We start from the raw sequence: 14,390 nt of genomic DNA, 5'->3' as shown, positions 1-14,390 counted from the left end.
ACATGGAAAACGATTGTAAACCCGAATCGGTAGCAGAGCATCACCTTGCACAAGTCATCCTCGTGCTCGGCTACGTCCCTTTTGCCTTTAAAAAAAGGTAGGATTCGAGGCTACTCCGTCTCTCGTTCGACAAGATGACAGGACACGAATGTGTTGCATGTTTTGGATTGCTTTCATCAATCATCCATGAACCAGGACGGCAAGGAATGGGAAGATGTGTGATGAAACTTCACACAACAGCGCGGCGAACGACATAACGGCTGCATCGCTAACAACGTTACCGCTTGCGAATGTGATTAATTTCGAAACAAAAGCATCCAAAGTGAAACGATGAACGGCAAATGAAATTAATCAATTTTGACGACACTCCCCGCGAAATGCTCAGATCCCATCTCTGGAAAACGAAAAACGTATTGCGATCGGCGTTCTGAAGTTCGAACAGAGTGTAAAATTAAAACAAATCCAGAGCTGGTAAACCATACCATTGATGCGGAACGGGAGCGAAAATAAAACAAATTTTCCATTCAATTCAATCGCATTTGATCCACTGCAAGGGAGCGGTGGAGACCCCCATCTGGGTGTCCTGTTACTTATGCTTCAAGCTCAGGCTCACGGTGCTACAGGTGGCTTTCGTTTGTGAATTCATGCATCCTTCCGGGTTTTTCTAGTGAAAAACAGTACCGCGTTGAAAATCTGTAAGGAAGAAAAATGTGTAATCGGCGAAAGCGCAACACCGTAAATCAATATTGAATTTCAGTCAATGTCAATGGCAGACACGGTGCTACCGGAGCTAGGATGCCAGCATGGTAGCGATTATGATGGTAAGCGGTTAGCTCGACGGGTAGGGTGCCCAAGTAATCGATTTTAAAACAATCAAATAATCGTTCATTTTCCGTCACCCATGTCATTGGGGACTGACTAGAGCACAGTGTGCTGTGTTGACGCAAGTAAACTGGCATATTACATAGCCAAGGTGGGCGTAATAGGTCATCCATAAAATACGTAACCAGGGGTGTATCAATTACGCAAACTAAGAATCAATTACGTAGATCAATTACGCAAACTAAATCACTTAGAATCATTATGTCGCGAGAGAAATACTTCTGTCCAGTGCAATGAAATGTGATGTTTTAAGGTGCTCCTCCTTCCTATAAGCATTACGTAAATGATGGATACCCCCTTATCCGTCTTTCGACGAAGAATTTGGGTGTAGTTTATAGAGCTTTTGTATTTTTAAAATGAGCCAGCGAATATGGGATATTTGAGCATATTAATCTATCTTGAGTTGTATGTTGAAACGAATCAGAATCTTCAACGTTTTCACATTGATGTTTCATGGGGTGACAGCCAGCAACTAAACATTTTCCAGAATTTCTTGCTGGATTTGGCGTTGATCTCGGTCCTTTTAGTAGATCTTTGCCTAGTTTCTTGTCGCAGCTACGGTTTCCGCCGCTATTACTGCCCTGGTGTTTTATTTTATTTTATTTTATTTTTTATTTTATTAATTGTTCGGCGGTGTTGTCTTAGTCCTTACTATTGTCGCATCGAATCTAGTTCTAGTTTTTTCATCCGAAACAAGAAATGTCTTTTGTCTCAGTTACTGCCACTATGCTATGATCTTAAAGCTTTAATTCATCGATTCAGCTCAATTTTAATTCAGCTCATTGTATAGAAAATATTCCGGACCTAAAGACGTCAAACGGCTACTTTGTACCACCGGTGACGCGGCAAGTCAAACCACGCCAACAATTTCTTAACGTTCAACGCCAAAGAAATGACCGAAAGAGGGTTGACACAAAACGCGGGACCAGCCAATGTGCGAAGGTGGTGTGCTGTATTTGTCACCAGCCACGGTGATCCGTGCCCGATTTGGTGCGAGGTCGGTCGGGCCAGTTTTGGCTTGGCGTGCGGAGCGAGCACCATTGTCTCGGATCGAAGCGGATTGGTATTCGTGTGGGCATATCAGGTGCTTCAACTTCGACGGGAGGGTGTATCCAGCACTCACACACATAGACACAAAGATCAACGATCGTCCAGTCCCCGTACGATTTCCGGGGAGAGAGAGAGCGAGAGTACGTCAGTTGTGATCGGCGCTTGGGCGGTGCGTGGGCGATGGTGGCCCGTTGGCTTCACAACCTGTGCTTGGGGTTGGTAATGAGTTTTTTGGCATACTTTTTTTTGTTCGTTCGTTTTGGTCCGACATTAGAGCCCACGCTTGCGGTACGTGGTCAGAAGTTTTGTCCGAGAACTCGTCGAAGGAGAAAGATTCATCGCAGCGTCCGATGACTTCTTCTGCGTGAGCTTTTGGATCGAAATGGTAAGGTTGTTTATCTTGCGAAATGAGAACTCATCAACGGTACGCAAATAGCAGCGATACGAACGAGCGGGGAAGGACTTGGAGGAAAGTTCCGTTATGGAAAGAAGCGCAAAGGGTGGGATTAGATTGATTCGTAGTTATTAGTAGATATTTTGAAGCAATTATTAATAAGGTATGCCTGGACTTTCTTGAAGGGGTAACAAAAACCCTTTGAAGTGGGCCTAGAGAAGGAAGAATTTGGTAAATTAGGCCGAAGAATTGGTACTCAACGTAATGTCAAGCGGATAAATATTCCAAATTGGGTTAATTTAATACCATTCATTACTGAGCAGCGACAGCCAAGACTAGAAGCAGTTATTTAAAACTTTGATCCTCTAAACTTATATAAGATATCATTGAACTTTACCTATACATTCGACTACAAGGCTAAATTTGAGCTTATTTGAAATACAGTGATTTCGTTATTTGTTTGTTATTAAACAATTATACAACAATGTGCTCGGCTCTTGTACAAACAAACAATAATCGTTTCAAACGGATTGACTTAAACGTCAACCTTACATTTGCCCTGTTGCAATAGAATGAGGAACAAAATTGACTTTTTATTTGGATCAGACTGGGACGAATTTTAAAGCCCAGAGGTCGCAAACGGAACGACACAGAATTTGAAGGGCAAGTAGCCTCTTGTGAAGGAAGCGCAAATGCTTCCGCGAAATCTTTTTAGGGAAGTGAATGAAAAGGCATAGCACGCGAATTTCTTTTGGACACGTTTAAGGCGATAAGTAAATATTCCTGGAAATGCTTTGTATTGGTAGCGTAAACCGTACTGGTGGGTAGGTTTTTCGGGAAAAGCATTATTTCCTTAAAAATAGAACCTTGGACGGATACTTTGTTGGGTCATCTTATTATTAACTTTTCCTTAAAATAAATGTGGCTTAAAACTTGAAGAAATTGGATTATCATTTGTGTTTAACTTTTCGGTAAATTGTTAAATAGGGAATGAGAAACAAACTAAAATATATAATAACCAGCCAGGGGATATATTTTCAATGATGCAGTTTACAAAATCAATCACTGATAGCCTCCGGCACTATTGACCAGGTAACAACTATGTTTTGGGTATAAAAGTTTGTTTTTGGGAAGCCATTAGTAGACAGAGCGCTGTAGATTTATGACGCCAGCCATTCATCTTTAACCCACAATACCGTGCCACAAACCTTTTATCGTTGAATTCGCTGCTCAAACCCATCGTTATAAAAATGTTATACCCCGCACGGTAGCCTTTAAAAGCGCGCGCTCCGCTAATGATGGAAGGTCAGCCATTACGAGCCTAGAAGCGCACAAACGTCCAACGACACACCTTAAAAAAACAAAATAGACAGTGACCCCGTGATGGCACTATCGATCTTGAAACCCAAAACCCCACGAATAGCTCATTCAGGGGGCAGGCCGAAACACCAGCAGCCGAAAAATCGTTTACCGCACCATTTTTGGCCACGACCAGTCGACCACCATCGCGCCCGCTCAAGTGAGACTCAAGGAAGGTCTCTTGGGGCGATTCAGATTTCTGAACGGCTTCTGGCTTCTCGGACGCGAACTGAATGTGCGCACTTTATCGAGTTGCCACTAATGGCGATGGTAAGCGAAAGCCTTCCGCCGGCGTTGGGAAATTGGAGCTCGGATCGATTTCCATCGGCCAAGGACGAGGCCGACGGTGCATGGCTGGGATCGCACGAGTTTTGACGGTGGGCCAAAACATGATGAGATGGTTGGTGGAAACCACCACCACCACCACTAGCACAGATCAAGCACACTTTTCGGCATTTAGCGAGCAGCCCAATTTGACAATCGAATGCAATGGCTGATGCTGGCGGTGGAAACTGTCGGAGAGCTAGTTATGCGATTTGTGTGTGTGTGTGTTTTCGAAGCACTAGAACTCACGAAGAAATGGCCCGGTGGGTGGAGGTTTCAGTGCTGTGAATGAGTGGTAATTAGAAATCGGATCATCAAACCGTTTAGCCAGGTTAGTGGTACGCCTACCGCATCATGTCGACCTTTGCTGGTCGGCGTATTAGAAAACTTTTACATCAAAGCCTAATGCCAGCGCCATGATGAAGGCTTACCACAGCCGGCCCTTTTGAAATGGTGCACCGTTCTCGTGTTGCAGCAGTGCGCTGCGCTGTTGGCAGTCCCCATAATTGGCAGGCCGGTGATGCAAATCCTCGCAATGTGGTTCGCGCCACTTTTAGCCAACGACCACAATCACCGCGATGCCAAAAACCGCAATTAAATTACTACACCCCAATCGAGTACGTGATAGTGTAGGGCTTTCTTCTCCGAGCGGATCGAATTATTGGGAATGAGGTGGTTTCTGCACCCATGCATGCACCACCGGAATAAGCGGTGGAGGTGCAGTTTTTGAGGTGGTTTAGGTTTCGAGTGGGTTTGCAATGTGCATCCACCGGACCAACTTGAGCAAACGCGCGGTTCGGCGAGAGGTTAATTTACATGCAATTGAGCTCAATCAAAATTGACGTTTTTGCCGCCCGATGGTAGTTCGGGAGTAAAATTGATGTGAAATGGCCTATTATCTCGTTGGGCGTAAGAGCTTGGGTGCAATGAATTCACTGCAATGAAAGAATGTGTCGGTTTTAGCAATATATGGTAGATATTATGAAATGTTGGCTTATTGAAACCTGCCAGATTTTCATTGAAGTTTTTAGACGATCGAAACAAAGCGATCATTAGAAAATGATTTTTTTTTATTCAGAAGAAACGGTCCACAAAGGCAGTATTAGTTGAGAAGAAAATGAAATTTTAACATTGAATATATTACATCTGTTCGGTTTTTGATTGAAGTTTTTAGTTCAAACCGAGCTGCAATGTCAAACTTGAGCGAGCATCAAATGACTGTGTAAAAAGAACGAATCAATTGGTTCGATTTTCGTGCCTAATATAACGAGAACAGGGGCGATCCCGTGGTACATTCGTCAACTCGAACGACTCAATAACATGCCCGTCATGGGTTCAAGCCCAGAATGGACCGTCCCCCCGTAGCAAGGATTGACTATCTGGCAACGTGGTAATGAATTAAGTCTCAAAATCCTGTGTAGGCCGGTATGTCCGCGTAGGACGTTATGCCAGATAGAAGAAGAAGATAACGAGAACAGAACAGTTCACAACAACATACAACAGAACGGTTGTTTGAGATGTTGGAACAATATTTAAAATTGTAAATGTATGTACTGGTCAAGGCGGCTTCATAGATTATGATTACCAGTTTAAGGAAGGATCTCGAAGATGCCGGTAGTTTCTAATACTTGTTGTTGTTATCATCCTTTTAGGTAGTATGTTAAGTTGCAGAACATCCAAAACAAAATATAGTTGAATGATACTTGAATACGTTCTGTTAAAGAAACAGAAATGTGAAAAAATCGGAAAATGAATGTGCATGGTTTAGGTTTTTATTCAATAGCTTCAACAAACTGCATGTTAACAGAGCTTGCGAGACATAAACGATGTATAAAAAATACTAGAGTGTAAAGATTGATGAAAAAAACGACAGGATGTGATGTTCAATTATGGCGTACATTAAGTACACTATTCAATTATACATACATTAAGTACACTATTATGTATCATGTACATTGTAATTGAAATACTGTATTATCCACAAGCAACAAGCTATGCATAATTAAAACATTGAAATAAATAAATCAATTTGCTTACAAAATATATGTATGTATGTATGTGCTCCATGACTGAGCTTTGTTTGCGTACACTGCAACTGTGTTAGGCAAAATCCCTGCTTTGAATAAGGCGCAAAAAAAACTGCGCAGGTAAAACATCCTGTATGCTGGAAAATGTAGCTTCAATTTATGTTTTTCAATATCCTGTTTTTGCGCAACAAACATGGCTTGGCTTGTGGGCTTGCTATTGCTTTCTAACTCGCTGTTACCTTTGCCCCTCTCACCCCGTTCAGTATATGTGCTGTTTGGCGTGCATGATTGATAAACAATTCGATCCCCGAACCGCCTACACCGCCGCGCACAAATAAAACCGATACCGAAGCATTAAAAATTTAACCCCACAAAAAAGTGGGTAAAAATTGTACGGCGATTGTTTCGCGTGCACCCTCGGTGGAAAGCTCGATTGACGGAATGGAAGCAATTTACTTTCAATTTATTTCAACGCACCGCATGTTTAGTGTGTGTGTGTGTGTGTGTGTGTGTGTGTGTGTGTGTGTGTGTGTGTGTGTGTGTGTGTGTGTGTGTGTGTGTGTGTGTGTGTGTGTGTGTGTGTGTGTGTGTGTGTGTGTGTGTGTGTGTGTGTGTGTGTGTGTGTGTGTGTGTGTGTGTGTGTGTGTGTGTGTGTGCCAGCACCTGGTGCGTGGGATGGTGCGTTCTGTTACTAATATTATACCGAACATAAGAACTCGTCTCAGTAGAAACAATCCCAACTTCTCTGCGTGTGTGCGATATCCGAGGCGTAGACGGTGAGGTGTGTTTTGTGGGGAAGATAAGAAAAAAAACACGGAGAACACGTAAACTTTTTCCCAAGAAACAGGGATTTGTTGTGGCTTGGAAAAGAGGGTGACACCGCCTATGCCCCCGTGCCTTACCGCAAGCCTGAAACTCGCCGTTGGCAAGGTTTCGCAAGGTCGCTGGAAAATGTCCACCCTACCGAACCGAACGGTAGCATTTTCAAAATCTTTTGTTTCGTGGTTTTCAGTTTTTTGTGTGTTTTTGGGTCACCAAAAAACGCCTCCATTGATCCATGTCCCAATAGCGAAAACATGGACCTTTTCGTTGGAAAGAACATAGATGGTGTGTGATCGTGTGCGGGGGCGGGATCGATTGCGTATTATGTATGGAAATGTATGCACAAGATTGCCATGGTAACCTTGATCATCTGGAATGGCACCGATGGATCGTGTGTAGGGGAAAACTTGAAACGGCTCGGTGGCAGTGAAAACACCCGCGCAACTGCCAGTCGTCTGAGTACAAGTTCACCCTCCCGGCAAGGTTCCCATACGGCGGTCCACGGTCTAGGCTGAAGGTGGCAAATGAAAAAAAAGCATCGCCATCGTTTGACAGATGGCGTTGTGGTTCATTGCATTCTACACAAAAAGCTATTTTACCGGCTCGGCCGGCTGTGCTTGTGTACAGAAGTAAGGTTTGTTAGCTGTAAGCGGTACAAAAATCCAACGCACTACACAAGAGTAGAGCGGAAAGCTTTCGCTCGACACAAATCATCTCGATGAACAAGCATTAGCGGCAGGAAAGAAATGCGTACAGCTGGGCTCAAATATCGTACGAGAGGGAAAAAAGGTGTTACCCAGTGCGGTATAAATCAAGCAGCCGCCCATCGCCTTCGTCATTTCGTTGCCGGCCTGAATCGCTTGTCCCAGATTCCGTGCTGGCCCGCGATTATCGCATCGGTAACGATTGAGCCGTCAACGCGGGGGGTGGTTGTTTATGATGTGTGTGTTTTTTCTTCTCTTCCTCCAAATCGTTTCGGCTCACGCAATTAAAAAAGTTTCACATACGAATGGATTGGAAAGAAAAGATTGGGACCAAACTAAAAACGACGGTTAAATGTTGGCCCATATAGAAGCGGACGGAAATTATTTTAATGTGTGAGAGCGTTTTGGTATGAAGAAAGAATTTTGACAACAATTGTTCTTCAACACAACAGTGAGTTGGACGATGAAAGCTTTGCTTATGGTTTTGTTGAGCATTTGGAAACCATCCTCAGTTTAGATTTGTCTAGCTTTAAATGGATTTCAATAACAAAGCAAAATGGACAGACTGGATTATTATAGAATAAATTTAACTTCTTACATGTTTTACAGAAAACGTTAAACCATTTGCACTAGCGTTGGATATGTGTGTTTAAAGCTTAAAGTGTTTTAAGTTTAAAGCTACTTTAGTAAAGTTGCTGTGAGTTTCTACTTCAACAAATGAAAGAATTTGTACTTCAATGCCTATATTAATCGCTCTTAACGCGCGAATCCTTTATCCTTTTACGTCGTATTGAATGTATATACTCCACAGCTGTTTCAGCATTGAGCCACAAGCTGAGCTTTTTATGCTTGAAGAGGCCTAATTTATGTATAATTTTACTTATAGAAATAAAACAAATCTATTTCGATTACTTTAACATAAACCAACGTTAACCCCTGTGCCATACACTTTACGCTCCAATAAATCTAAACCATATCTATGTGGATGCTCCAAAGATAGCGCAACGTAACGCAGCGCGATCGGTTTGCACAAAATGGTTCAACATTGCATAAAATTTGACAGTAATTATTTGCGGCTGGAAAAAGCGAAGAGCTAAGCCACGATAGTCTATTAGACCTCTGTCTGCCCGTATCACTTTCATAACAATTCACTCGCAATTTTGACGTCGGAATTGGGAAAGAGATAAAGAAAAGCACACGAGCTAGTATCAGTACCACCATCGGGCCCGTATGCATCACCGCGGCGGAATGTTACCGATTTACAATCTAGAGCTTAATAAGCAGGGGCAGATAGCGAACGAACTGCAGCTGGATCGCCCCCCGAACGGATGCTGATCGCGTGCGCTTGGAAGCCATCTGTCAGTCAATGCTGGTACGGCGCGTGTGGCCTCCTCAAAACGCTTTGCTGAGCTTTTGCGTTGCGTAATCGTAATCGTTTCATTGAACCGCTCGGCTGCTCGGCCAGACACGGTGCGTTCGTTCGATGCCCTTCGTTTGTTGTTTTTAATACTACCCCCCGTAAGGGATGAGAAGGGGAGTTGGAAGAATGGGGTGGCTTTCACGTACGAGATCAAGTCCGAAAGGCAGAAATGCGATTGCTGAGATAAGTAAGCAACACACACAGAGAGACAAGAGTAACAGAGACGTTTCGGATGTCAGCTTTTGGAAAACCAGTCTTTGATGGCGGAGGGTACATCGTGTCCAAAAATGGAATGCCGCCTGTACGGACCAGTTTCGGTCACCTCTTTGCCCCGTACATGTGTGTGTGTGTGTGTGTGTGTGTGTGTTTGTTTCTTCTTATGAAATGATGCGAAAACTGGGAACCCTTTTTAGTGTGTGGGCTTTGCGATGGCACAGCAAACGCCGCCAAAGCTTCGAATTTGTGTTTCAAAGTCTTGTGGGTTGTGGGAGGATATTTGATTATTGGCGGGTTTGGCTGTTGATATTAAAAGAGGTGAACAACCTCCCTCCGTCGGCTGTCGTATAAAACCCGAAGCTGGATGAGCTAATGGGTGGACATAAAAATATGCAGATTATATTCTGCGGTGGAACTCTTTCTTTTATCCTTTCGTCATCTTCTGCCAGGTTATTCAGAAAGCTTGCAACCCGAAACCAGCACAGAACAACAGCTCTGGGAGAGGTGACTACCGTGTATGGTTCGAGACATTAAGGGGATAATTTATTCTACAGCCTAGTGTGCGTTTAAATAGTGTGCTGCTTTCCAATGCTTCTAATGCTTGCCAGTGAGTCATGTATTAGTTTTGCCGTTACCCATCTGTCAAGTGATAGCGATGGGATGGATAAAGGCCCAACGGGAGGACATAACAGTTGCTTCGCCCAGGAAAAATGGCCTGCCATTTGTGGTGATATTTAGACGAGCAAATTAAATACTTATGACCTTTTGGGAAGCAGTGGAACCGTGTTTGCCGCTACGCATGCCTACTGCCTGCCTTAGCTTTGATCCTTTCCTTTCGGCGTACGAGAGGATATGAGGCGGCGTACATCCCTGGGCGTTAATTACGTTAATTTCGTTAGAGAATTCCAGTTAACTTGTCTGGTCGGGCGTTCGCCCACATACCACATGTTTGGTGTGTGCTTGGGTGTGTATGTGTTTGACCGAGAGCCTTTGAACGGCACAGTGTCGCATGCAGGCAACCCACCCAGCAGAGGCATCATCCAGAGCCCGTCCTCAAAACGATCCGATCCGAGCTTAACCCCTCGCCATGCGAAATACGTTGTTTATGGGATGTGGTGTAAACGGGACTGAGTGTAATAAATTTAACATCACCGAGAGTAAACAGAATTGAGTGTGTAAGCGCTCTCTGCGGTGATGTGCGCTTATTTTTGTGTAAAGAACGCTTTCCGCATCCCAATGTGTTTGGATGTATGGAGAGAGCAAGTGGTTTGATAAAGTGTACTAACTCGTGTGATTCTGTCTCAGCAAACGAGGTGAAAATTATCAATTAATTTCTTCCTTCAGCCCACTGCCTGATGAAGTGTTGTTAGACGCGACAAGAGAGAGAGAGAGATAGGAACATGGCTCGGAGGGGTTAAGTCGGCTGTCATTGCGCATCTTCCCGGTGGAAAGTTTCAAACACGTGAACAGCAGACATAGTCACGTGCTTAGAACGCTCGTAAACAACGCTCGTGTTTGTCTGCTTCTCGACCGGAGCGGTTGATGCAAAACACATCATCAACGTTTTTAATCATGTTAAAGTTTCTAATTTTCGTGGCAATTTGTCGGTTGATTGTTTCCGGAGCATGGGGGTTGGTAAGAGGTTGTGTGCTATAAAGAAAAATGATGTAAAGGTTGGGTAGAGCATGAAGGGTAGGGGACATTGTGAAAAGTTAGATAGCATGATCGGGTTTGAAACAGGCGAGCGAGCGGGAAGGATGGATTGATGTCTCTATCGGTGGACATGTTTTTGGGAACGAGTTGCTTCTTGGTAAAGTTTTGAACCAACTTCTCCTTCCAGATTATAGTTTCCGCTGATGTTGTGTATGTGTTAAGATTAAGAACAATCATTGAGGTGATTTTAATTACATATCGTGGGGTTTGCCTACATCTACCTCAAGTAAAAGCCTTTCCTCTTGACAGCATGTTGTTGTGTTCTGCGAAAACAGCGTACTTGCTCAGCTTTACAAGTTGTATTCTTCGGTTCAATCTAAACTGATGAAAGCTGCAAAGTTTCTAGAATGTGGTAGTTTGATGATGATTTCTAAACCGGTGTGAATAATTAAGAAATTTTCTTTTACTTCAAATTGTTGTTACTTTGTTGATTTTCTTCTATTTTTTTTAAATTAAAGTGTCTCAGCCACGCTGTTCAAAAGAACATAAATGTTGAATACAATCAACTGCGAGAAAATTCAAATGAGTGAAGCAAACCCAAAGAATTCACTATTTGAAATTGTTTTAAATTATTCTAATTCTTCACCTTATGCAGTGGTTGAAGTTTTAAGCCTGAAACTTGAATATAATACGCTTTTCCGTTTTTCGGTGCAAGCTACATTTAACAAGAATAATAAACATATCACTGCGATACAAATTGGAACGATAGTATATGGAAGCATGAACGGAAGTCGAACCAGACGCCGTAACAATTCTGTTCGGTGGGCTCGTTCCCTTTTTCCAGGGACAAGTTTTACCGACTTATGTCACAGCGTAAAAGTTTTCATACGTACAGCTAAAAAAAGAGAACTGAAGCTTTTGAAAAACTTTGAGTAGCAAAGTATTTTCAACATTTTTTTGTGACATCGAGTGAACCAGCAAAAACTGTTTCCTGTCATTTTATCGACACGGAAAAGCTCTACATTCTTGGAGCGATGATTCTTTTCAAACAAGTCTGCGGGAAGAACACTCACTGTGCTGCATCTTGTGCAGAATGAATGTGCATGTTGCAGGTTAGGTTTAAAAAGAACGTTTAGGTGATTTTTTTACTACAAAAATCTCCTCTACATGGCCGAGCGCTTCAACAGTGAAGTGACTTCGGCTGCCGTTTGTTTACGGATGAATGATGTCCTCCGTTTCTAACGTAGCTGGTTGTGAAATTCTACATCGAAAATTCCTTTTTCCTAGTGGAGGCTTTGGAAACCTATAAGCGTACGATATTGTGGAACGTATCCTGCTCGAGTGGACAGGCATATTGATACTGGCAAACATTTACTATCAAAGTGAGTCCTTGCTGCAACGCGCCCACTTGTCACGGCTTACCGATTGAAAAGGTATTTTTTATTTATTACTGCAAAAAAACTCTCTTACTGTGAAAAATGATTGATGTGAAAAATGTTTCGTTTCCCGCGGTCGCTCCGGTTTTCTACATGAACCGTAAAACTCTCACACTCGATTGCATGTTCACAGAGCGTTCCCAGATACAAATTCAAAATGCTTCAATGTTTGCCAACATAAAAATGTATTCCGTTTTTTTTTGCGGTACGTTCCGAACTCCCAAACGTACATAATTGATACGGCGTGCGGTGGTGTGCAATAAATATTGTAACATTATAATGTGATTTCGCGCCCCGGACGGTGTGAGTGTGTTTTGCATAAAATGCAGATGGAAAAACGACTTGCCAATTGCCAGGAAGCTACGCTCCGCTCGGGAAGGGATGTGCTGATGCCGCCCATCTCGCACGATGCTTTAATTACGTGTATAAATCATGCTTGCGGTATGCAATTAACTGCACATCGCTGCGGTTACGTACGAGCGCGCGATGTTACTGTCAACCGGGGCGAATTCGCTTATCAAATGCAACCCGACAAGCGCCCGGCCGACGATCGCAGCTGGCTGACGAGCATCAATCAGCGTAGACGGGCGTATGTAATCAGAGCACTGCTAGATAACAACACATACAGCATGAAGTGATGAGGAGGAGAAGGAAGAGCTGGCGAACCAGATTGTTTACTGCATAGATAATCTTGACAGCCAGACCCCTTACCCTGCACTACTCCTCGGTGTAGCTTGTAAGATGCCGGTGCCGTGACCAGGATAAATTTGTCCGGTTTAGTTGCACTGTCACATAATACGGCGAGCGGTCAGGAAGCTGTGGGCCGGGTTTGCTGCCCGTTTAGATTGAGAGCACACCGTCTGTCTTCCTGTTGGAGGGGGAGCTGCATGGTTGACGAAAGTGAAAATGTTGATTAATGCTGCAAGATGCAGTTTCGCGGTGAGGTGATTTCTTGGACCTGAACCCAACGAGCCGGAGCCGCGCAGCAGCTGTGAGAGGAAGCACGAATTGCCCAAAAGCTCCCCCAACGTTTGAAGTTTGGTGCGGATTTATGAGCGTTAAACATTGACAGCATAACCGACACCTGCTGTGTTACGCGGCATGAATACCGGTCGTGCCAGCGCCCGCTGAACGGACGGATAATCCAAAAGGCGTTACGGCGTGGCGGCAGCGGTGAAAGGGTACGCGTGAAAGAACTGACTCGGTTGGTGATCTGTTTATTTGGAGGTGAGTGTGGCAGTGAGTCGTGAACCATTGTGTAATAAAAACGACAGGCGTTAATGGTACGAGATCGTGAAAAAAGGGTTTATCTTTTAGAAGAAACACATTAAAAACAAGAAAGGTACGAAAAGGTTAACAGAAGCCAGTATTTAGTGGTACTTGATGATGATCGCTCCGTTTTATCATCCACTCCCAAATTCACACGGTAAGTTCATCTTAAACTTCATTCAACTGTGACAAAAATGAACCATTTCCCGTGGTAGCACACCATCATAGCTGAGGTCATAACATTTATGGTTCCGGTTCAACCACAGGCACCGGTACCAGTCGCTCTCGAAGCCAAATCTCTCCCATTCCTAGCACGTCCCATGTGCGGCGAAAGGTGTTAGCACAGCCTTCTCGCCGGGGAGCACTCGGTCGGTCCAGCTGACGGTGATTACGATTTAAAGTAGTGCTGTTACACCCAGTCACCAACGAGCGGCGTACACTCTCCGGTCGACACTATGCACCGAAACATTTGAAACGATTAATCACATCAAAACCTCAAAAAACGGTACGATCGTCATTTTGGTGGTGGCGTTTATTGAAAGAGTTTTGTTACCCGCTTTCCTCGAACCAAAGCTTTGTACTGCGAGAGTACGTTTGTTGCTTTCGCTCTTGTCGAAGGGCTCTAATTTCCATCCCCGGAGGCTCGCCCGGAACGGATTGTAATCTGGTTACGTTTGTACTGTTTGTATAAATCTAATGTACAAGCCAATGTGCAAGAAAAAAAAAACATGAAATGAAACAAAGCATTCGGTACGCACTTTCACCTTTCGCGGGCCCGTTTGCCTGTTTGCACCTTTGATGATGACAAAGTAGATTAATGATGTTACTTTGTCT

At 43.7% G+C, this 14,390-nt stretch overlaps 1 protein-coding gene across 3 annotated transcripts in view; it reads right to left on the bottom strand.

Annotated features, from left to right (window-relative positions):
* The window catches only part of LOC120949199 (serine-rich adhesin for platelets), a 173,853-nt gene that overhangs the window by 91,241 nt on the left and 68,222 nt on the right, over positions 1 to 14,390 (bottom strand). The gene's annotated exons all lie outside the window — the stretch shown is intronic.

The sequence above is a fragment of the Anopheles coluzzii genome, chromosome 2, assembly GCF_943734685.1.
Source record: "Anopheles coluzzii chromosome 2, AcolN3, whole genome shotgun sequence".
In the NCBI taxonomy this organism is placed as follows: domain Eukaryota; kingdom Metazoa; phylum Arthropoda; class Insecta; order Diptera; family Culicidae; genus Anopheles; species Anopheles coluzzii.
This window is presented reverse-complemented; position numbering and strand designations above follow the sequence as displayed.